Genomic DNA, 24,267 nt, shown 5'->3' with positions numbered 1-24,267 from the left:
ATAGTGCTTTTTTTAGGCATTATCAACCAGATAATCTACCAACGTACTGAAGCATGCAAAGAGAAATATAAAGGTGTTACTGATAAATGCTAGGAGTCTAAACAAGAAAATCCACTCCATAGACGCCCTCCTCACCTTGGAGAGTATTGACGTCTGTGTATTGACTGAGACATGGTTTAAGATGGTAGAGAGTACTTCAGCTTGAAGGGCTATAACTCCTTGCACACTTTTAGGCCAGCTACTGTGCAGGATGTGGAAAAAAGACAGAGGTGTATCAATATAGCCACTGGGGATGCACAAGCCAGTGCATTTCTTTGTGCAGTCCCAAGCCCGGATAAATGGGGAGGGTTGCATCAGGAAGGGCATTTGGCATAAAACTTGGCCAAATTATTCATGCGGACACCAGAAAAGATTTACATACCGGATCGGTTGAGGCCCGGGTTAACAATGACCACCACCAGTACTGTTAGCCAACAGGGTGCTGGCGGAAATTGGGCTACTGTTGGCTGGAGGAGGAGCGGAGGTGGAAGACATGGCCAAAGGCAGGAAGAGAGGAGAAAGGCTAGGGCTGTGTCAATGAGGGTCGGAACTTTAAATGTTGGCAGTATGACTTGTATAGGGAGAGAGCTAGCCGATATGATGGACAGAAGGAAGGTTGGTATATTGTGTGTGCAAGAGACCAGATGGAAGGAGAGTAAGGCTAAGTGTATCGGAGGTGGGTTCAAATTGTTTTATCATGGTGTGGATGGAAGGAGGAATGGCATAGGAGTTATCCTGAAGGAACAGTATGCTAGGAGTGTTTTGGAGGTTAAAAGAGTGTCAGATAGAGTGATGTTTATGAAGCTGGAAACTGATGGTGTAATGATGAATGTTGTTAGTGCATATGCTCCACAAGTTGGGTGTGAGATGGACGAGAAAGAAAAATTTTGGAATGAGTTGGATGAAGTTGTGATGACTGTACCCAAGGGTGAGAGAGTGGTGATTGGAGCAGATTTCAATGGGCATGTTGGTGAATGGAAGAGAGGGGATGAGGAAGTGATGGGTAGGTAAGATGTTAAACAATGGAATGCAGAAGGTCAGATGGTAGTGGATTTTGCGAAAAGGATGGACATGGCTGTTGTGAATACATATTTTTACAAGAGGGAGGAGCATAGGGTGTCATACAAGAGTGGAGGAAGATGCACACAGGTGAAATATATCTTATGTAAGAGGGCCAGTTTGAAGGAGATTGGAGACTGTAAAGTGGTGACCGGGAAAAGTGTAGTTAGACAGCATAGGATGGTGGTTTGTAAGATGACGTTGGTGATCAAGAAGAGGAGGAGGAGTGTGAGGGCAGCACCAAGGATCAAATGGTGGAAACTGAAAAAGGGTAATTGTGAGGTGGAGTTCAGGGAAGAGTTAAGACAGGCATTGGGTGGCAGTGAAGAGTTACCAAATAGCTGGGTAACTACAGCAGAGCTAGTAAAGGAGACTGCTAGAAAGGTGCTTGGTCTCACATCTGGACAGAGGAAGGATGACAAGGAGACATGGTGGTGGAATGAGGAAGTACAGGAGAGTATACAGAGAAAGAGGTTGGCAAAGAAGAAGTGGGATTGTCAGAGAGATGAAGACAGTAGACAGGAGTATAAGGAGATGAGGTGCATGGCAAAGAGAGAGGTGACGAAGGCTAAGGATAAGGCATATGAAGAGCTATATGAAAGGTTGGATACTAAGGAGGGAGAAAAGGACCTGTAGTGATTGGCTAGACAGAGGGACTGAGCTAGGAAAGATGTGCAGCAGGTATTGGTGATAAAGGATAATGAGGGAAACATACTTACAAGCGAGGAGAGTGTGTTGAGCAGATGGAAAGAGTACTTTGAGGGGTTGATGAATGAAGAGAATGAGAGGGAGAGAAGGTTGGATGATGTGGGGATAGTGAATCATGAAGTGCAATGGATTAGCAAGGAGGAAATAAGGATAGCTATGAAGAAGATGAAGAATGGAAAGGATGTTGGTCCAGATGACATACATGTGGAAGCATGGAGGTGTTTAGGCGAAATGGCAGTGGAGTTTTTAACCAGATTGTTTAATGAAATTTTGGAAAGTAAGAGGATGCCTGAGGAATGGAGAAACAGTGTTTTTGTACTGATTCTTAAGAATAAGGGTGATGTGCAGAGCTGTAGCAACTACAGAGGTATTAAATTGATCAGTCACAGCATGAAGTTATGGGAAAGAGTAGTGGAAGCTAGGTTAAGAAGGGATGTGACGATTAGTGATCAGCAGTATGGTTTCATGCTGGGAAAGAGCACTACAGATGCGATGTTTGCTTTGAGAGTGTTGATGGAGATGTACAGAGAAGGTCAGAAGAAGTTGCATTGTGTTTTTGTAGACTTAGAGAAAGCATATGACAGGGTGCCTAGAGAGGAGTTGTGGTATTGTATGAGGAAGTCGGGAATGTCAGAGAAGTATGTAAGACTGGTACAGGATATGTACGAGGGTAGTGTGACAGCAGTGAGGTCTGCAGTGGGAGTGACAGATGCATTTAAGATGGAGGTGGGATTACATCAAGGATCAGCTCTGAGCCCTTTTTTATTTGCAATGGTGATGGACAGGTTGACAGATGAGATCAGACAGGAGTCCCCGTGGACTATGATGTTTTCAGATGACATTGTGATCTGTAGTGAGAGTAGGGAACAGGTGGAGGAGACCCTGGAGAGATGGAGATATGCTCTAGAGAGAAGAGGAATGAAGGTCAGCAGGACTAAGACAGAATATATGTGTGTGAATGAGAGACAGGATAGAGGAATGGTGAGGATGCAAGGAGTAGAGGTGGCAAAGGTGGATGAGTTTAAATACTTGGGATCAATAGTACAGAGTAATGGTGCGTGTGGAAGAGAGGTGAAGAAGAGAGTACAGGCAGGATGGAGTGGGTGGAGAAGAGTGTCAGGAGTGATTTGTGACAGACGAGTACCAGTAAGAGTGAAAGGGAAGGTCTATAAAAGGGTAGTAAGGCCAGCTATGTTATATGGGTTGGAGACAGTGGCATTAACAAAAAGGCAGGAGTTAGAGCTGGATGTGGCAGAGTTAAATATGTTAAGATTTGCACTAGGTGTGATGAGGGTGGAGAGGATTAAGAATACGTATATTAGAGGGTCAGCACAGGTTGTAAGTTTGGAGACAAAGCCAGAGAGCAAGATTACGTTGGTTTGGACATGTGCTGAGGAAGGATGCTGAGTATATTGGGAAGAGGATGCTAAGGATGAAGTTACCAGATAACCGGAAAAGAGGAAGGCCTAAGATAAGGTTTATAAATGTGGTGAGAGAGGACATGCAGGTGGTTGGTGTGATAGAGCAAGCTGCAGAGGACAGGAAGAAATGGAAATAGATGATCCGCTGTGGCGACCCCTAATGGGAACAGCCGAAAGATTATGATAATGATGATGATGATGATATATATATATATATATATATATATATATATATATATATATATATATATTTATATATATATATATATATATATATATATATATATATATATATAGATAGATAGATATATTCAGAAGAGGTGCATGTCTATGCTGGTTAAGCAGCATGATGAACTACAGCTTCTTCATGTCCAAATTGCCATAGGTAAGTACTAAGCTAACTGCCCTCATGGGCCATTTTAAACCTAGCCAATTACCTCATGTGAAACTCAAACCATGCACCTTAACCATTATGCCAACCTCCCAACATCAGAAAGCACCATATATTAGATAGCTATGCAACCCCTCTACATGACCCATGAATGCCACAATGCCAGTCTAAAAGAATTGGAGTCTCTCATTATGAAACTCAATACTGTTTTCCTGGGTGATTTTAAATATCCAGCTATTGACTGTGAAAACTACATCACCACTAGTGCACATGCACATAGATTACTGGATTTTGTTAATGCAAATGCCATGGAACAATTAATGACAGTACCAGCTCCAGAAGGAACAACATCTTGGACCTTGTCCTTACTAATATGGTGGCATCTTGTACCATCTATTGCATATTATCATCACTTGCTGAGTCAAACCACAAAGCCATCTCTTTTGAGATAACATTGGAACCAAAGACTCCTACCACTCCATGGTATCTTTAGAAATTTCTGTAAGACTTACTACCAGCTCTTAAGTAATACATTTGCAAGTTTCAAATGCCCACCAAAATCAGTTAACTTTGCTGAATATGCATTAATGTATTTAACCTCACTATACCTTAATATAAAAAGCTGGATTGAAACAGCTGTACTTCATAGGAGCAAGCACATGGCAAAATCTACAAACAACCCCCTAGTGGAACTAAAATATCAAGAAGCTTTACAGTAAAAAGAAGAGAACTGTGACCATATGTATGAAGAGAAATGTCCAGAGTGATAGCGCCTTCATCATTAAATTAAACACACAGCTCAGTTCTCAAGCAAATTCACCAAAGCATGTTTTATGGCAGAAATAGCCCAAGCTAAAGAAAATCACAGGGGCCTTTTTATTTATGTTAGTAATATCAGGAGCACAATGCAATAATGTGTGGAGCTAATTGTGAATTATGTTACCTGCACAGAAGTTGAAGACATAGCCAAGCTAATGGAGGACAGATTCAGCTCAACTCCCCCTTCTGCTGTATGTTTCACAAGTTATGCCTGAAACCTACTCACATGCAGCTATCACACAATATAAAGTTTTAAAAGTGATATCAAAAGCAAAAAATACTGCATCAATGGATCCAGACAATATCCCAGGATACATCTTCAACAGCAAGAAGCATGATTTAGCCATGGCCCTAACAACACTCTTTAACCTCAGACATGCTCCATATTTTCAAACCTGCACTTGCATTAACCAAACATCACCCTCGGCACTGAAGCACTGGTTGCATCAGTGCAAAGGGCTATCAAATACTCAGCTACATGCTGCATCTGTGTAAAATGATAATAATAATAATAATAATAATAATAATAATAATAATAATAATAACAACCCATACAGCAATAACTGAAGTAACAGCATAGTCAAAGGTCATAGGTCCAGAAACCTTCTACTAATAAGTGATTGCAGTGTATACTGGCAATATCAAAATTACAAGAAGGCCATAAACAAGGAGTCACTATATCATTTTCTGAAATTATAGAAAAAAATATGAAAACAAGCGACAGAAATGGTAAATATAAATATGAGACAAATTCCCCAAACATGATCTAGTTTCAGTGAACTATGTAAACAATTACTATCAACAGAATTTTAGGAGGAAAACTACTTTACATCTACAGAGGTAAAGTCTATCACAATGATCAGTCTGAATGCATTCCAGAAAAAAATGGTTACAACAAAAGCTAAACCACACAATGTGGCCATGCCTGAAAATCCTCCCTGACATTATCACCAGTGGGATATTGGAATAAAGCTCCAACTGGCATGTGAGACCCGCATGTTATTTTAGAGTAAGACCAAAAATAATTCCCTGAATAACTACAAAATGTGCATGTATATGTTGTCACAATAATGTACTGCAGAAATTATATAAAAAATCAGACTACTTACCATAGTCTATTAATTTCAAATTCAAATCACAGAAGCCCAAAAATAAGAAAGAAAATAAAAGAAAAGAAAAGAGATGCCTCAGCTCCTAGGCTGCTTTTGCCAACAACTTGCCAACAAAGTATTTTAACCCATTACTAAACCTCTTTCTAGAAATATTGCTAGTACTCAACCAGAAAGACCAGCAGTAATCAAAGCATCTCTGAACCGGTGTGTCCCAGTATTTACTGATCTAATTTGTGAATTGCTTCCCAAAATAAAAGACAATGGTCCTGCCTTCCTCATTAATTTAGACCTGTCTTCACAAGGGTGACTGCTGCATAACCATATATTCATATTTAGAGCACTATCTGCAAAAATGTACAGAAGGTTAAAGAAGAGCATATTCTAGAATTATATTAGCAGTTTAGTGCAGTTATTCAAGAGGAGGCTATTCTAATAGTCTGAAAGTTAGGGGGAAAGTAAGGAATGTTTTAGAACAGACCAAAGCACTATGAAGGCAATATGTCAGATAGAAAACTACATTGCAACAAAATGAGACAAAGGCCTACTGCAGTGGCTGGATTGTAAGACTTTTCAAAGGTCTTTGATCTTGTCAGTCAGAGTTTGTCACATTACAGTGAACCTTGTGGGATATTGCCAATTTGTGCTTCAATGGTTTCACAGCATTTTAACTGATAGGGGGTCTAGATATGTCACAATCGATCTTTCACTTATACTACAGATCATACCTATGTGTACCGAGAAATAAATCCTGGGACCTTTTCATTTCTGTCCATGCGAATGATATGCACTACTGTGTAAATAGAATACAGCTACTAAAATACACATTTGATTCTAAACTGATCCAGAGTTCAGCTTATGCAGAAACACTTTTTCCTGGTGTGCAGCATAATATACTGAGTATCTGTACTCTATATAGAAAGTTTTTTTTGTTTGTTTCTAAATACAAAACTAAAAAGATCATAGTCTTTGCCAAACACTCTCATGTGGTCATCAGTGATGGTCACAAGAAGAAAACTTTAAAAGTAAATATACATAAATATACATAAAATTGCATGTAATGGTCAATGATAAATTAAATTTCCCAATGATGGAGAGACAACTGTAAACTGTTTCAACAAAAAAATATATGCAATATATCAGATCAAGGCATATATCTCACCAAATAAGAAAAATTGTAACAGAAACAATACTATTACCAAAATCTTTATATGGAGTACTAGTTATGGATAAATTAAATACAAACATATTTAAATTCAGTAAATTTTATGTATTTTTATTTTAGAGTTGCTGCTTGATTTAAGTCTACCCAAAGCAATCCACAACTGTTCTTCACTATAAATGCTAAGCCAGCATAACTTTAAAATCACATATAGAAAAGCCATATTCATACACAGCCTACTAAGCAAAAATCTGTTACCAGACTTGGATGTTCTTATAACTTAGCATAGCTGTAGTACTAATCTATGATCATATAATAAGCTTTTTTATGGAGTTTTTCTCCTTGGGCCTCCATTGAGAATGGGCTCTTGAGACCCAGTTGGATTTTCCCTGTAAACAAATGCCAGTAAATAATAAATAAATAAATAGAAATGTTTTCAAAATACATAAGTTTGTCTTCTATGGTTTGTAATACATCTCTGTACTGTTTGCTTGGTACAGGTTGGAAGGATGATGGCTCTAGATTTTCTGTATATTGCCAAACTCTCCACTATTGCCTTAGCTTCACTGTTACCTAAGCACTGTTCTCCTGTACTCCTTTTCTTTAAAACTCCCTTTTTCTTATCGTAGTTAACCTGCAGTCAGTTAGTAAAGTAATTGTTAGGACATTACAGTGTACTTGTAAGCAGTAATGCCCTCCAGAATGGGCATTATAGGAAAATAATGCAACACCCAGTGATGTTATAAGACACTTTATTTCTCTATAATAACCAAGCTGAAAGGCATTTTTGCATATAAAAAAAGATCTGTTTTCCCTCTTTCTCTTTTGTTTTTTTTAGTTAGTGGAATATTTATACTGTACGCTTGGAAACTGCTAGGCTAGTGTACCAGTCAGTCACACTGTGTGTGGTATGTGTGTATATGTATTGGTGTGTGTGTGCGTGTGTGTGTGTGTGTGTGTGTGTGTGTGTGTGTGTGTGTGTCTATGTGTATGTTATAGCAATGGAGAATAATGTACAACTACACACACATGCATACACACACACACACACACACACACACACACACACACACACACACACACACACACACATTTATGAACATCATAAAAAAAATTAACAATGAATTATATAACATTGAAATGTTTTTTTTAAACAAGAAAGATATTGAATTATCACTTATGACAAAGGCAATCATACACATATATAAATGAAAACTAACAATATTTACATATTTTCAGTTGCAAACATTATACATTGCCTATAATCTTCTGCACAGTCATTATTCACCCAACATTATATAGCTCATTCAATTCCTGCCTTCCCTTACACCTCATTCCTCCTCTAAAACATTATTCTGTGTATTGTTCCAATAATTCCCATTTTTTCTATGTAATTTGCTCCTACCCTTCTCTAAAGATCTCACTTCCAGTTTATTTATTTCTGTTAATATATTCACTACATCTAGTGCAATTCCTTTACACTTTGATTTCCATTTTCTAGTAATTGCTTTTTTGGCAGCCACCAGAATTAAGACTAGCAAAGCCTTACTATGTCTATGATTGAATGGTTTCTTAAATCAGTTTTTTAATATATTTGTTAACTTTAAATAATTGTGGTTTACTAACATTATGCTATTCATCAGATTTGCTTACAAACAGCTGCTTTGACTACTGTTGTCATAGTTGCCAAATAGTTGGACAACATTTATTAGTGTATGTATGTATGTATTTATTTAGTTAGTTAGTCATTTATTCATTCAGTTGTCAAAATAGTTGTCAGAGAAGAGCTGGACGAGCAACATGATGTTTTTATTTTTTTGGCAGTACTCTAGAATTCCTAACCTGTACATCTAGGACTGAAGCTAAGGATCCATACATAGTTATGGTATTTTGCTTTACACTTTATTAGTCAGTGGAGTAATGCACCAGACACGCACACTCACCACCCCCTACACGTATATACAACACACATAAATTGTATTTCTTTATTTACATGATGCTTGGCCAAACTTCTAGATTTATTTATTTATTTTTGCATAAAGGGTACTTGCACTGATCAATAATGAGCAATTTTAGGATCAGTGAAGGACAAATTCAAAAAATTTCACAAACAAAAAATACAGAAATGTAAGTGATAACAGAATAGTTCAGACTGATTACATAGGAAAAAAAACTATGGGCAGGATCCACGAAGCCTCCGTGTAAGAGATACATGGCTTACATGGAGGCTGCAGTTAAACGGTGTGACGTCAGCATGTCAAGCATATGCATGAGGGCATGCTGAATCACACTTAAGACTTACACGGTCCGTGGAAGACAGTAGGGGGTGTGTCTATAGGCCGAGCCCTGCAAGCGGACATGCCCCCAGAAGAGTAAAAGTGCCCAAAGTAAACACCCACGACAGAGGCCATGGAAATGTGAATAAACACAACACAACACATGCCCCCACAGACTATGAACATAAAATATATAAATGAACATGTTATATATTTTTTTTAAATCGTAAAGATGTTTGCCCGTGAGTTCGCTCGTTTGCGCGGGCATGCCCATAGCTTAGTCACAGTTAGCAGTCAGTGGAAAAGCATATAAGAAGTAAATATGCAAAAAGAGCCAAGAAGCAATAGCGTAGCGGTAGAGACGTCGGCTGAAGAGCAGGCATCCATGGTTTGAGCGCCCACAACATCAATTTTTATTTTTAGTAAAATAAGCACGAAACAAGTCCCTGACAAATATGTACACATATAAAATCATATTTTATGTAAAATGTAATGAAATAGTCCATTTATTTTGAAGAAATGTGAGATAACAAAACAATAAAAAATGCAAGATGTGCCTATAGCTGAGCTACAGTTTAACAAGGTGAGTGCATCTGCCCGTAGGTGAGCAGTGGTTTAACAGGTGTAAAATGAGTGCCCGTAGGTGAGCAGTGGTTTAACAGGTGTAAAATGAGTGCCCGTAGGTGAGCAGTGTTTTAACATGCTGAAACTGTGTGCCCATAGCTGAGCTGAGCGTAATATGCATGCTAACAGCCAAATGAAGCGTAAACCAGCGTACCCCATTTGCGTGGTGCTGCGCACCGCGCCAACAAGCTAACCAACGGGCAGCGTTGAGCAAGCTGTATCAAAACTGCCTTTACACAGACACACCCCCTAGCCTGTCTAGACAGTCATAGAAAATAAAAAGCAGTGGCCAGGTTCAAACCCAGGATACTATGCACCATAGTCAAGGTACTGAACCACTAAGTCATGACAGCAGTACCTAAAAATGCAGTAATAGCAAATATATACGAATGAATACAAAGTGGAGTATGACAAAACAGGTTTTGTGAAGTTGATACAATTCCAAATTGGCCAATCACAGATATGTGCGGGAAAAACGGCATATATAAGCCCCATAGGTGGGAATACATAGCATAAATGATTGTAGAACTAACTTGCAGCCAGAATGTCAGGAGTAGGTGAGGGTAGTTGCTTTCGAGCACAGTGGTGGGGCTTTGAGGAGTCCAGATACATGGTCTGGCTCCTAGTCCTCAATCATGAGATCCAACTCATGCAGGGCCAGGTCCTGTGGGGAGCATATAGGGCTGAGGCGTGGGACCGGTTGGCTCATGATCTCACCAGAGCCACAGGGATTCCAAGGACTGGTGAGCAGGTCCATCACCACCATGCAGACCTGACGAGACGCAAGCAGGACCAATTGAACCTTTGGATCCCGGAGGCCTGGCAAATGCCCAACGCCCCACTACTGAGTAAGTTACATTTAATTATGTATGTAAGAAATTAAACTAGCTGATATTATGGAGATGTGTATTCCAATATTACTTCATTTATATTACAGCTGCAGGTGTCCATTCTGTGAACCGCAGTGCCTATGGCGATAGGCTGGTGCTGTTTCGCCACCAGGCAGGTCAGTAATTCTCTTCCAGTAACTGTAAAGAAATATAAAAGTATGACAGTTAGCAAAAGAGTGCAGTGTAGTCACTAAGTAATAAAATGTGCAAGTAACAGTGTAAGAGTGTTTGCAAGTATTGCTTGATTACAAAAGTGTGTTGCAGTCTGTAATCCAAACAGAAAAAATGAAAATGTCTGAAATAAAGTCTGAAATAAAGATGCCCCACCTGTAATATAATAGTACACAACCTGCAGCAGGCTGAAAAGCACAGCTGCAGAAGATGAGCAAATCACATGTGTGAAATATACACCTGTTGAAATACTGAAACATGACAGAAGTGAGACTGCTGGAAAGGATTGCAATAACTACAGGTAAAACATGTCAATAAAGCCTAGAAGTAAGTACCATCCTGAATAGTAAAATGAAAACAAGTGAGACAGTGTGAGAAAGAGTTATGAATCCACCAATAAAGTAGTAATAACCCCTGAATAAAGTATACTGCAGTCAGTACAGAATGAAATGAATATGACAAGCAGAACCAAACAGCGAAATGTGTTCAAAGTGTTGCTGCAGCTGGAATGTGTATCCCAAAATCTGGATATGTTGCTCTCAGTCTGCAATATGCAGATAGTATGATTGTCTAAAATACCAAACATCCACAGTTGTCTATAGCTATATAAAGCAAATGTAGCAGGATGATGTAGCTGAACAAAGCCAGATATGAACGTGCATGAAGAACAATAAAATGTATATTCATGTAGCAGTAACAGTCCTATCACCAAATTGAAGTAGTTATCATATATGAAACTGTAGTTAGAACAGTAGTGTGTATATATGTGCAGCTATTAGAAATGTACAACATATGTATTGGTATTCGAAGGTGTTAATATTATTTTCTTCACCCCACCCTATAACCACATATAACCCATTCCACGTGAAAATGGTATGTGCAATCACAATTAACACCCGTGGACATTTGTCCTGTTGGGTCATAAATATTTGCATGTATGTTGATGCATCTGCCCTGTTCATACATCCAAACCTGATGGCCTGTTGCCATCAATCAACCCTGCATGTTGTTGGACTGTGTATTGCTGTTCAAATTATGCATGTGTTATGCTCGCTGTTCAATGGTGTGAATATCTGGGTGTTTGGTTAATGGGAATACTAATGCATGCTGTTACAACTAATTGCAAATGGTATTGTATGTTACTAACCCAAACTGTCATGACATAATGCAAAACATAGGACGACAGGGAAGGCGGGTTCCAGTGGACCCACCTCTCCCATCTCAGTTGGTTAGTGCACCTGGCACTAGTTCCCAGTCTGGACCCTCCTCCGGTGGCCCTGTGCCACCTGTGGGTGGAAGCGCTGCAGGGGATGGAGCCTGTCCCCCCTCTGCAAGTGTGGCCGGAGGAGAACCACCACTCACCCTCCGTAGCGTCCGGACTGTGGTGCATAGGGAGATCCGGGACTCTGTTCTTGTGCCCCTACGCCAGCTTGAGGCACAGGTGACGCAACTTACGGGCATGCCTGTTGCCCGGCCTACACAGCCCCCAGCACAGCCCTGTCCTGGGCAGTGAAGGAACAGTGGAGACTGCCCATGGGTGGGGATATCAGTTCCACTGTTGCCATCTGTGGGCTCATGGGCTCTGGATATCCAAACATCTGTCCCCTTCAATTGTGTAACCCCCCCACACGTGTCATACACCGCCCCTGTATGCGTCTTGTTTGTCTTGTCTGTTGACCTACCCAACCTACCTCCCCAGCTATAGCGACTTCCTTCACCTGACATACCACTCTCACCTGAAAAAAAAAAAAGGGCACTCTGTACCCACAAAAAAATTACGCCCCATACATAGCTGCCCATTCCGCACACATGTCTGCTGGACATGGAGACTATCAATTACAATTGGCTGTACAACAAGTATTATTGTTGTCCTGACACCTCTCTCAGGGGTGGAAGGTATCAAATGTCACACCAAATTACATACATATGCACAGCTGTTGCTGATGAAGAAATGGGCAGCTATGGGCCTTACCTACATCCCTCCTGCAAAACCCAAGCTTGTTTCCCTACTGTCTTACCCTCTTTGTGACCCCTTTTTCACCACTTTCCTGTCTCCCGATTTTCAGTTCTTTCAAAGAAAATAGTGCGGGTGTGCGCCAGAGTAAGCACTAAGTGGTTGTAAGTGAGTGTGCACAGAGCTGAATGCCAGTGCGCATGCGGGAGCTCCGTGCAAACCAGCGCTAACCCGGTTACAACTGCTTAAAAGTTCCTTAGTCACTCTGATTGACAGGTCCTGTAGTCAGTTCAAAAGCAAAATAAAATCCCACTGTCAGTCCCGAACCCAGGAAACAGTAGTCTGCATGACCTACCACTAAGCCATGACTCTTATACAAGAACATTGTGCTAAAATAAATATATCATGTAATAGTAGGAATGAATGTAAAGGGAATATAGGATGTGTAGTACACAAAGCTTGCCATTCATATTTACTGTCAGAACTAGTGGATTTCCATAATAGTAGTGTGTGAACAGAAACAGCCATGCTAGTTGGTAGCTAGTAGGTAATAATGTCAGATAATGTACATATATAAATGTATGTATATTTACACATATATATATATATATATATATATATATATATATATATATATATATATATATATATATATAGTTGTAGGTGTCATTGTGCATACACACTTACTACAGGAAACAGGAGAGAGGAATGGAGAAATGTGAATCCACAACACAGCCTGAATCATGAGAGAGATACTAACCTTTATACTCACAGAACAGTGTCCACAGCATACCAGCATGGTCCCCGCCCTTACAATCTGAAAGGGCAATGCCTATCTCACATACCCTTTTATAGCACTGTCCTGAAATCACAGTGAGAACTGCAATCAGTACACAACTGGCTGCATGCAATTAGCAAATGCTGGCTTACAATTGGTGCAGAGGCCATCACATGGACTTATGCAGATACCTACAAAAGCATCCTGTACTCACACTCCACACATGCAATACATTCATTGCACTGTCTGGAGGCAGACAGAGAGAGAGAGAGAGAGAGAGAAAAAACAACAACACAAACAACAACACACGGTACACAAACTGAGTTGAAGCTGTCAGCAGTGACAGTACCAAGCCGTGCCAGCAGCAGCAGGAAGCAGTAGTAGCAGTAACGCAACCAGCTGCGACAAACACAGGTAATGTAAAGTAACAGGTTAATAGTCTGCATACTGTGAACCCTCCATATGTGTCATAGGTCTGTATCTATAGGTATGTCCATGTGATATGTTGTGTGCACGTAGTTCCACCAAAAGAGGATGACTATACATTACATGTCATTCAGTGTTAGGCCATGATCCTGGCAGCAGTTTTCCGTTGCAGTGAGGTCTGTCTGTAGGATGTGTGTGTCAGCTGATGTAATGACTATGGTGCTTAGTTAGCAGTCATCTGGTAACTTTGTCATCCACAACCCGCACATGTTTGCTTTTACATCTGAGAAATAAATGCCAAACAAGAGGGGTCCTAGGACAGAGGCCTGTGGGATACCACATGTGACTGGAATTGAGTCTGACATGGCTCCTACAATATCGATATTATGGATTCTGTATGTCAACCAGTGTGCAACCCATCATGTGACATATGTAGTAACATGTAAGCTAATGAACTTGTCTATGATGCCTGAGTGGTGTACTGTGTTGAAGGCCTTAGGCAAGTCAAGGTAGGCTGTATGGATTGCGTTGCCCTCATCAATGACTGTAGTGACTGTTTTGAAAGGTCAACCAGGTTCAAAAGCCAGGATCAGCCCATCACAAAGGCAAACTGGCTGGGAACAAGTGTCTGCAGGTACCCAATATCGCTATATATGCGTCCCATACTGAATCATTCCATAGCTTAGCAGAACAGGCTGGTTAAGCTTATGGTGCAGTAGTTCCCAGGGTCAGTAGAGGTGCCTCCTTAGTGGAGTGGGACCACTGTTGCTGTATGCCAGTGTTCAGGTACATATCCTGTAGTACGGCCAAGGTTAAATATCAGTCTTATATGCGGTTGTATGTCCTCTTGGAGTTCACGTAGCACACATCCAGGGATACCATCTGGTCACATTGATGCTGTGTGTTCTGCTTTGCTGAGGGTGGCCCATGTGAGATGATAGGGAGACTATATTCAGCTGTGATAAGTATTTCTAAGTGTGGGGGAGAAGGAGGGGGGATAAGTGCACCGAACCTGTCTGCAAGAATGTTGCCAATAACTGTGTGTTCGGTGAATGTTAAGTAGGTGTGTATTAACTCAGAGCATATCTGAGGCATTTGGCCTATATGTGTAACATAACTGAAGAAGGCCTTGTGGTTATCTATAGTGTTCGTGGCCATTTCCCTCCCAGAGTAGGCCATGGATGTTGTTATGAGAGACCGTAGCTTATTACCAGTGCTGACCACAGATGCCTTCCCTTAATGTGAATCTGCTCTGTCCTGCAGTAGCCTTCTTCTATCGTTATACAATCTGCCTTTGGCTGGGGTCCACCGGACAGGATGCCTAAACTTTGTGCATAGGGTCTGGGTTAGAAATGTGTGTGCATGTTCCATGCAATCTTTGGGATGTCCGTGGGAAGCATTCGCAAAGGGGTCAGCAGTGTGGGTTGTGGCTTCCACTGGCCCAGTGGGCTGCATGGATACCATCTCAGTCCTAACAAGTGAATTAATTTCTAATCACATACATATCAAAGTAGTCTACTGTGCTGGTGGTGGTGGGATATGTATATCCAGGCCGAGTAACTTGTGTCCAGATCACACTAGTGGATGGCGTTCCACATACAGTACCTTGGTATGAACCCCCAGAGTGAGGTTGTGCATTGGACCTGTCGCAGTGTGCTGACCGATGTGGCATGCTACTATGTTGTATGGAATGTGGCAGGTATTGTTGCACAGGTGTTGGCTGAGCACTGATATCTGGCCATGTACTTGTGTATCCACCAAGAATCACACACATGCTACATATGGGAGTGATAGTATATCACTACAGTTGAGTATCATGTATAGTATGTGTGCCATATATTGCTGACATAGTCTGCTGATATCCTGTTTGTGTTCTCTTCCAGAGACATGGCGTGTCAGCGTAATCCTGCCTACTCTGCAGCAGAAAATGAGGAGATACACCAGAGCCTGGTGTGGGATTATGACATACTGTTTTCCCGCACCAGCCAGAATCAGCAGGAGAGGGCTGCACTGTGGCAAGACCTTGTCCGTAGGGTAAATGACATTGGCACGCATAATAGGACATATGAGCAGGTACGACATCACTGCAGTGATTTAATCAGAAATGTCCATCAGCGTGCATCGGATATCCACAGGCAACAGGCTGCCACAGGAGGTGGGGTGGCCACACAACCCCCCCTCACCAGACTGGAGGGGCTACTCCTAAGTGTTGTGGCTCCAACCCCGGAACAGCAACAGCAATACATCTGCATCATGATGGAGGCTGGATCCACACAGCAGCACGACATGGAGCGTGCAGGTAATATGCCATATGTACACTTGACTGTTCTGTACACTGTTAGTTTATGCATGTGTAAGGTGTGTCCGTGGTATGTAGCTGTCAACATAGTATGTAATTGTGCAGGTGTGATATTGGCAATATCAGCAGCTGACGTGTGAAAGGCAACTGGTGTACTACTGCACTGTATCATATGCAGTATCAATGGCACAGTTGTGCCCACTGACATTAATCTCCTCATTTATGCAGGTCCCTCCGGTGTTACAGCAAGGCAGGCAATCCATGCTGGTGAGTGTGTTTTAACAATACCTATAATAGTCCTGATAGTGCTAGTAATACTAGTGTAACTCAGTAGTGCTCTGTGTGTATACTGCGGGGTGTGCATGTGTGCATGTGTGCCTGTGCCCACGTGAGCATGTGTGCATGTGTGCTTGTGTCCATGTGTGCATGTGTGCATGTGTGCCTGTGTCCACATGTCCACGTATGCATGTGTGCATGTGTGCATGTGTCCATGTGTGCATGTGTGCCTGTGTCCACGTGTGCATGTGTGCAAGTGTGCACGTGTGCATGTGTGCACGTGTGCATGTGTGCCTGTGTGCATGTGTGCCTGTGTGCATGTGTGCCTGTGTGCCTGTGTCCATGTGTGCATGTGTGCATGTGTGCATGTATCCACGTGTGCATGTGTGCATAAGTGCATCACTGGTAACATTGTGTGGACACTGTAAACTGTGTTTCCTGTCTTCCTCCCACAGGTTCTGGTGCTGCTCTGGTGTCCTGCAGCAGGGAACATGAATCTGGTGCCACAGGTACTGATAATGATGATATCTGTGTAATGGCACAGGAAGGTGTGTCAGGGTCAGCCATTGGTCAGCCAATTGACAGTACACAGCTGTCAACCCCATCGTTGCGCACAGTCATCCTGCCAGTACATCCTATGTCACCATTGTCCCTAGGTGATGGACAGGATACAGTGGGCATTGACTAGGGTAATGTGGTGTCTGTGGCACATGCTTCCCCACACAGCAGCCATGGGCAGGGTCCTGTGATGGTACCACACAGACAGTTGCCCATGGGTTCTCGTGGTAGCATCCGTGGGTGTACTGCCTCTGGCAGACATGCCCAAAGAGGTCTGTCAAACTCAGCTATGTTTCGGGCTGTCATGCAGGCACAGTTGCGTATGGAAAGGTACACCAGACAGGGTCTGAGGGAGCTGAGAGCATGTTGCACAGCCATGACTGACAGTATGCGTGACATCGCGGATGCTATCCGTAATTTCACCGATGTCATAGACAGACATTGTGGGGACATATTACAGCAGTTCCACAACCACATGTCCATGAGCCAGGGCAATGGTGAGCGGTTGCAGCATTGACGTGGCCGTATGCCAGCAACAGCAGCAGCTGGCAGTCGGCGCGGATGACAACAGGCCCGTGGACGCCCCCATAGTGCCAGCAGCAGCCCCAGCAATGCTGGGTCTGTGCTGTCATCGGAACTCCCCAGGAGACCACGTGCACGTGGCTCTGGACAGTCCCAACAGGGACCTTTGTCCAGTCAACACACTACCGCTTCTGATGACAGTACCCAGTCTGGCTCAGTACCGGATATGGTCCATACCACCCCTGCCAGGCACAGGTACCGTGTCCATGCCCACAGACACTGATCTGTATGACCTGCCAGGTGCAGTCTGTGACTGTCCACAAACTCCTGTATATGGCAGCCATGAGATGGAACTGTGTGCGTGCAAACACACATGTGAAATGTTAACACCTAGGTCTACCACATACATGCACACACTGCACCAACAGTGCCCCACCCTGTACTGCTGTCCCTCACCAACACACATACACACATGTCAATTGGTGGTATCAGTGGCAGACTCAGGCATACCTAATTCACACCTTGTGCATATGATGAAACTGTGCCACCTCCTGCAATCTCCAACATCAGTGCAGGAACAGGTAAACATGTTGCTGATGCACAGGGTGACTACATAGAAGTGTATTAGTAGTATCATGTTGGTAACAGTACAGTGTGCTGATATGACTGTGTGTATATCCCAGCATGCCTGATGCAGTAACCGTATGACTGTCCTGAATTGTTATCTACACCCATAGTACGTACCAAAGTGTAACAGCTGCACATTATTGCATACCGGTGGTAAGGATGGCAACAGATAGCCACATACATGTGTAGCACAGGGGGGAAGCTAATGCAAGTAGTGATACGCAATGATGGACATGTACAGTAATGGGGGCAAGTTGCCCACAATGACTATGCAATGTGGATGTTTGCGCATGTTGATATGTGTGCAGTACCAATGTAATCCAAATCACAATTAACTATGACATAATATCAGTTCTACCATGGAAATCTGAGTTGTGCATTCCTGGGTACATGTTGATAGTGCCTACATATTTGCACTGCTACCTACTGTTAGTGTTACCCCTTCTTTGTTGTACAATGGACTACTTCTAGCCCTGCTTACTGTAGCTTTGTTTGCTTGCATGTTCGCTTGGGGTTCCCTGGAACACTGCTTCCACCTGCAATGCAGAGTTACAGTGCTTCTGTGGACTCCTAGTGACATCTGCATAGCGTAATATATGTATGTCAAGTTTACACATGACAGCACGTCACTGTCTGTCCTGTTCGCATGTATGTTGCCTGTGACACATTGCACATGTCTTACCTGGCATTTACCCACATGTGCAGTCATATATGCCAGTGCTATGAAATCAGTAGCAGTACACCCACACATACACACCTTCAGTATGTTGTTCCCCATTGGCCCTATGTGTTGGTAATCACCATGGCAATCACACTACTATGGTAGCATGTGCAAAGGTAACCTGTGAATCACCTCTATGGCCCAGTTGTGGTTTATGTGAGTCATGTGGCAATGCCACAGCTGCCACATGTATGCAGTCAACCCTCACCCCTGGCCAGGAATGTACAACACATGTGTGGGATGCCACCACATAGCCAATCTGGGGACTGAGCACTCTGAACCCAGTAATGCCATACCTTGTCAGGTGGCATGACATACTACAGTGACTACAATACCAGTCTGACACAGACCAGCACTGACAGCAATCTGAACACACTGGGGCATAGTTGGTAGCTCAGAATAGCATCCTGCCTGAGCATCACACACCTCCGCAGCTGGCACACAGGCATACGTTACATCGGAACAGAGCACATGCCACACATGGCACACACATCCCATGTGCCACACACTCACAGCCTGTACGGCTACGCAACACACCTGCTACAGATGTGTCAGGTACCTCTTTTGGCTGCTGCAGTGGGGTCCCACTCAACAGGCTGTACATGGTGAAAGTCACAGTGATATGCCTGTGGGGCACTATGGTCCACCACAAAACACATGCATACAGGTCAGTCAGAGGCATGGACACATATGACTCTGACATTGACCATGCCACTATGGATGACCTGAGACATGCCTCCCTGGACTACATGATAGGGAACATAGAAGTGATCTCTCAGCATGTGGCATGGGCCAGTATGAGCCTGATCTTGGTTGCCATCATACCCTCACCAGGTACGCTACCACTATATGTAGGAAGGGTGTCCTATGTCTACATTCTGCTCAATCTCCAATGTCATTCATAGGGTATCCACTGGCTGTCAATGTGTGCTTACATGCTGGGGAAGCCACAATGATTTGCGAGGGGCAGCTTGCACATGACACCCATGGGCCATTGTATATTGGCAAAGCCCCTTGATACACACATAGTGCCTTTTGCTGCAGGACACGGATTACATAGCCACCTCCGTGGGTATCACACAGGATAGGACACTAACAGTGATGCTACACAACACCAGCAGTGTACACTGCAAGATGCATGCACTGGACACTGTCCTCAGCACGGTGAACTGCAATGTCTGTGCAGTACCAGAGTCCTGATTCACGGCTCACAGGTGCAACCCATCACTGCCAGGTTATACCTCATGCCATGCCTGTCATCCCCTACACATGTAACACACATGGACAGGGGGGTGGTATCCCAAGGCACCACAGATACACACACCTCCATGTTGTTGGCACAGCACAAAGCATCAGGGACTATTCATGTGCAGCTAACAGTGTGTCGGACTGCCTTCTGGTTCATAGCCTGGCACACACAACCCTCCCATACACAGGAACCCCACCTATCCTCCATAACAACACTGGCAATATGACAGTCTCAAGAAATGTCTTTATATGGCTGGACTGCATCCAGCCAAACATTGTGTGTGAGCATTACTGTAGCTACAACACACTAGCTGAAAGGTTCCCAGCATGTGGTCACTGAATTGCAGTGGAATAACATGTTACCACTCCCACAACAGGTGGGAACATGCAGCACCTGTATATCGACTACATGTAGATTATATGGCCCAGACCAGATGTGTATCCCCTGCTGTAGGTATTTTACCATATACACCCACACTGTATAGATGCATAAAGCATGCGGCCCCTGCACAGTAAGACACAGTCATATTGTTATGCATTGCGAATACCATTTATCCACCTGAGGCACGTGTCAGACATGGTAACTACTGCAGGTCACAGGTATTTATGTGTATGTGTCACAAACATACATCATGTGTGCATTGCCATTGCTGGTTTAGGCAATGGCATGCATTGTTATGCACAAAGACCCACACAAGGTCATAATGTGTGACACAACCACACGTGGCAGTTGTGGGTTTCCAAAACATACCTATCTGTACTCTGACAATGGTAATAGACCCAGTAGTGGAGCGCACTATTGGCATTACTGGCCAAGTAGCCCTGTTTGGCTGTACTGATAGTGTGGTGACATCCCCTGTGTTTACTGGGGGGATATGCAGCATCTGGTTTATTGTAGTATTTGCCAAAAGGATCTGTTCTCTCACACTTGCAATTACACACACCCTACTACCCCCACACGCACTTGCCATTTGCAGGATTCATATCCCTACCTAACTATGTCACGACATGTGAAAGAGACACATTAGCGAAGCACACTATTCGAATTACTAGGAGGTTCCTCTTCTCCGGCTGTACTTATAGGGTCCTGACATCATCAGTGTTTGGAAAGGGTAATGTGCATCATGTAGTGTGATCTCCTGATTGCAAAAAAGAACATGTTTTTCATACAGAATTGCACACCCACAAACTCCCCACATCTAAACACACACATACTTGCAGGTTTCAAACTCCTACCTAACTATGTTATCACACTTGAGAGAGACACTTTAGCAGAGTGCGCTATTCAAATTACTGGAGGTGTTCCTTCTCCAGCTGTATGTATAGGGTGTTGACATCATCATTGTTTGGAAAGGGTAATGTGCATCATGTAGTGTGATATCCTGATTGCAAAAAAGCACATGTCTTTCATACCGAATTGCACACACATAAACTCCCCACATCCAAACACACACACTTGCCATTTGTAGGTTTTAAACTCCTACCTAACTATGTTATGACACTTGAGAAAGATGCATTAGCGGAGTGCGCTATTCGAATTCCTGGGAGGTTTCCCTTTTCCTGCTGTACTTATAGGGTGCTGACATCATCCGTGCTTAGATAGGGGAATGTGCATCCTGTAGAGTGCTTTCACAGTTGCCAAAAGGGACATCTTCCTCAGACAGACTTGCACAGACACTAACCCCCCTCCATACACACTGGGCAGTTGCAGGATTCAAACCCCTACTTATGTTATGACACTCGTGACAGATGCATTAGCAGAGCACGCTATTTGAATTATTGGGAGGTTTCTCTTCTCCTGCTGTACTTATAGGGTGCTGACATCATCCGTGCTTAGATAGGGGAATGTGCATCCTGTAGAGTGCTTTCACAGTTGCCAAAAGGGACATCTCTCTCACACACAGACTTGCACACACACTAATCCCTCTCCACACACACTGGGCAGTTGCAGGATTCAAACTCCTACCTAACTATGTTATAACATTCGTGACAGACGCATTAACAGAGCGCGCTATTTGAACTACTGGGAGGTTTCCCTTTTCCTGCTTTACTTATAGGGTGCTGACATCATCCGTGCTTAGATAAGGGAATGTCCATCCTGTAGAGTGCATTCACAGTTGCCAAAAGGGACATCTCCCTCAAACAGACTTGCACACACACTAACCCCCCTCCACACAAACTGGGCAGTTGCAGGATTCAAACCCCTACCTAATGATGTTATGACACTCGTGACAGACGCATTAGCAGAGCGCGCTATTTGAATTACTGGGAGGTTTCTTCTGCTGTACTTATAGGGCGCTGACATCATCCGTGCTTAGATAGGGGAATGTGCATCCTGTAGAGTGCTTTCACAGTTGCCAAAAGGGACATCTCCCTCACACAGACTTGCACACACATCAACCCTGCTCACACACACACACACACACACACACACACACACACACTGAGCATTTACATGGTTCGAACTCCTACCTACTTATATCATGACACTTGAGAGAGACACATTAGCAGAGCGCGCTAACCGAATTACTGGGCATCTGGTCTGCACCTGCAGTATTTATAGGGTGCTAACATCTTTATTTCTACAGAGGTATGTACATCTAGTACTACCTGTCAGGTGGGGGATAGCATATATATGCATTTGCAGCCACCTACGTCAGGGTCAAATATGCACATCGCACTGGCAGGTTATGTTCTATACCATGCTTCGTGACCACAGGACCTGTAATACACAACACAACCAGTCCAGAACACCACTCCCACATCCAGGACACACACTTTGCTTCCCTGGGAACAGTGCAGGGATATGCAGGTGTTCACATACACCATTCCAGTTGTTAACATCAGGTACAGGCATATTGTGTGTGGGAACTACTCGGGCCTCTACAACTTTAACCTACAGCCACTACAATTTGTGGGTCCATGTGCTATGGCGGAACCACTCACCACAGCCACATGGGGGAATACATATTGCACCTGTCCATCTGCAACATGGGTACTCACTGTTCCACACCAGAGGTAGACCACCATTGTTGATATCTGACCATACCCACCTTTCCCTGGACATCCATATCCCATCCCCACCCCCAGGCAAGGTTGTCACTGCAAACAAACTGTATTTAGCACAAGCAGACTCTACACTTGTGAAGACTGGGGTGGACGACTTCAAAGGACCCATGCTGGGGGACTATACTGGCCACTCTGCATAATTCTTGACAATTGCATTCTATGATCATGTGTAAGGTTTGCATTGATCATGCTATCCCACATATACCCATGACTGCTCCACAACAAGACACCTGTCAGGTGTACACCAGCCATATATGAGCCATCCAACAGACAGAGTGAGCTAATACATTGCAGAGCTGTAGCCCACAGAGGGAGGACATCTGTGAACAGTACCGGCATGACACTTCATTCCCATGTAATCATCACAACACAGTGTTGACAGTGGAATTGTCCAGACAATGCAGATAGGGCTCCCCTCAGTCTGTTATTGACACCCACTTACTGTTAGAAGTCCTCAGCAACCCTCTTCCAGCACACACCAACAACATGGCTGTGGCTTAGCACATTCAAACCCTGGGATCTCCACTGTGCCCCTGCTTGACAGAGGCACAGCTCACTAGCCTCACACGTTGCCTTATGTGACCTACTTTACAGTGGCAGGGTAGCCTACTGTACTGGGGATGCAGATGCCAAGCACACTCTGGCTAAGCTGTCATTCCCTAAGGCAACAAGCCTAGTATTGTCCTCTACACCCATATGTTCAATTGTCAGATGCACAATATTTGTTGTGCTGTTAGACTGTTTGCAGGACTTTATTGCCATAGCATTCCCTGTTCCTATGAACAACTTGTGTATCTGTGGAAGATGTTTGAATATGAGGGCGATCCACTATATCACTTATGTCTCTGTAGTAATTTACTGTGTGCACTGGGCAGATTGCTGTGTTGTGGTTGGTTCCTGGAATGACACGTACAAATACCAGATATGTGTGGCGAACTGCTAAATGGAGATATGGCCTAAGCGTTTGAGCATGCCCAGTTCAGCCTTTCCATGGCATGTTGTCTGACATATGCCTCATTTATCAAAGTGTGCGAGCATACCCAGTGTGAGCTTTCCATATGTTGAACTCTGAAGTCCACCACATACTTGGGTGTGTGTGAACTTCAACAATATCTCACGT

The sequence above is a fragment of the Protopterus annectens genome, chromosome 1.part1 (assembly GCF_019279795.1).
Source record: "Protopterus annectens isolate FY-2018-M chromosome 1.part1, PAN1.0, whole genome shotgun sequence".
Taxonomy (NCBI): Eukaryota; Metazoa; Chordata; order Ceratodontiformes; family Protopteridae; genus Protopterus; species Protopterus annectens.
This window is presented reverse-complemented; position numbering follows the sequence as displayed.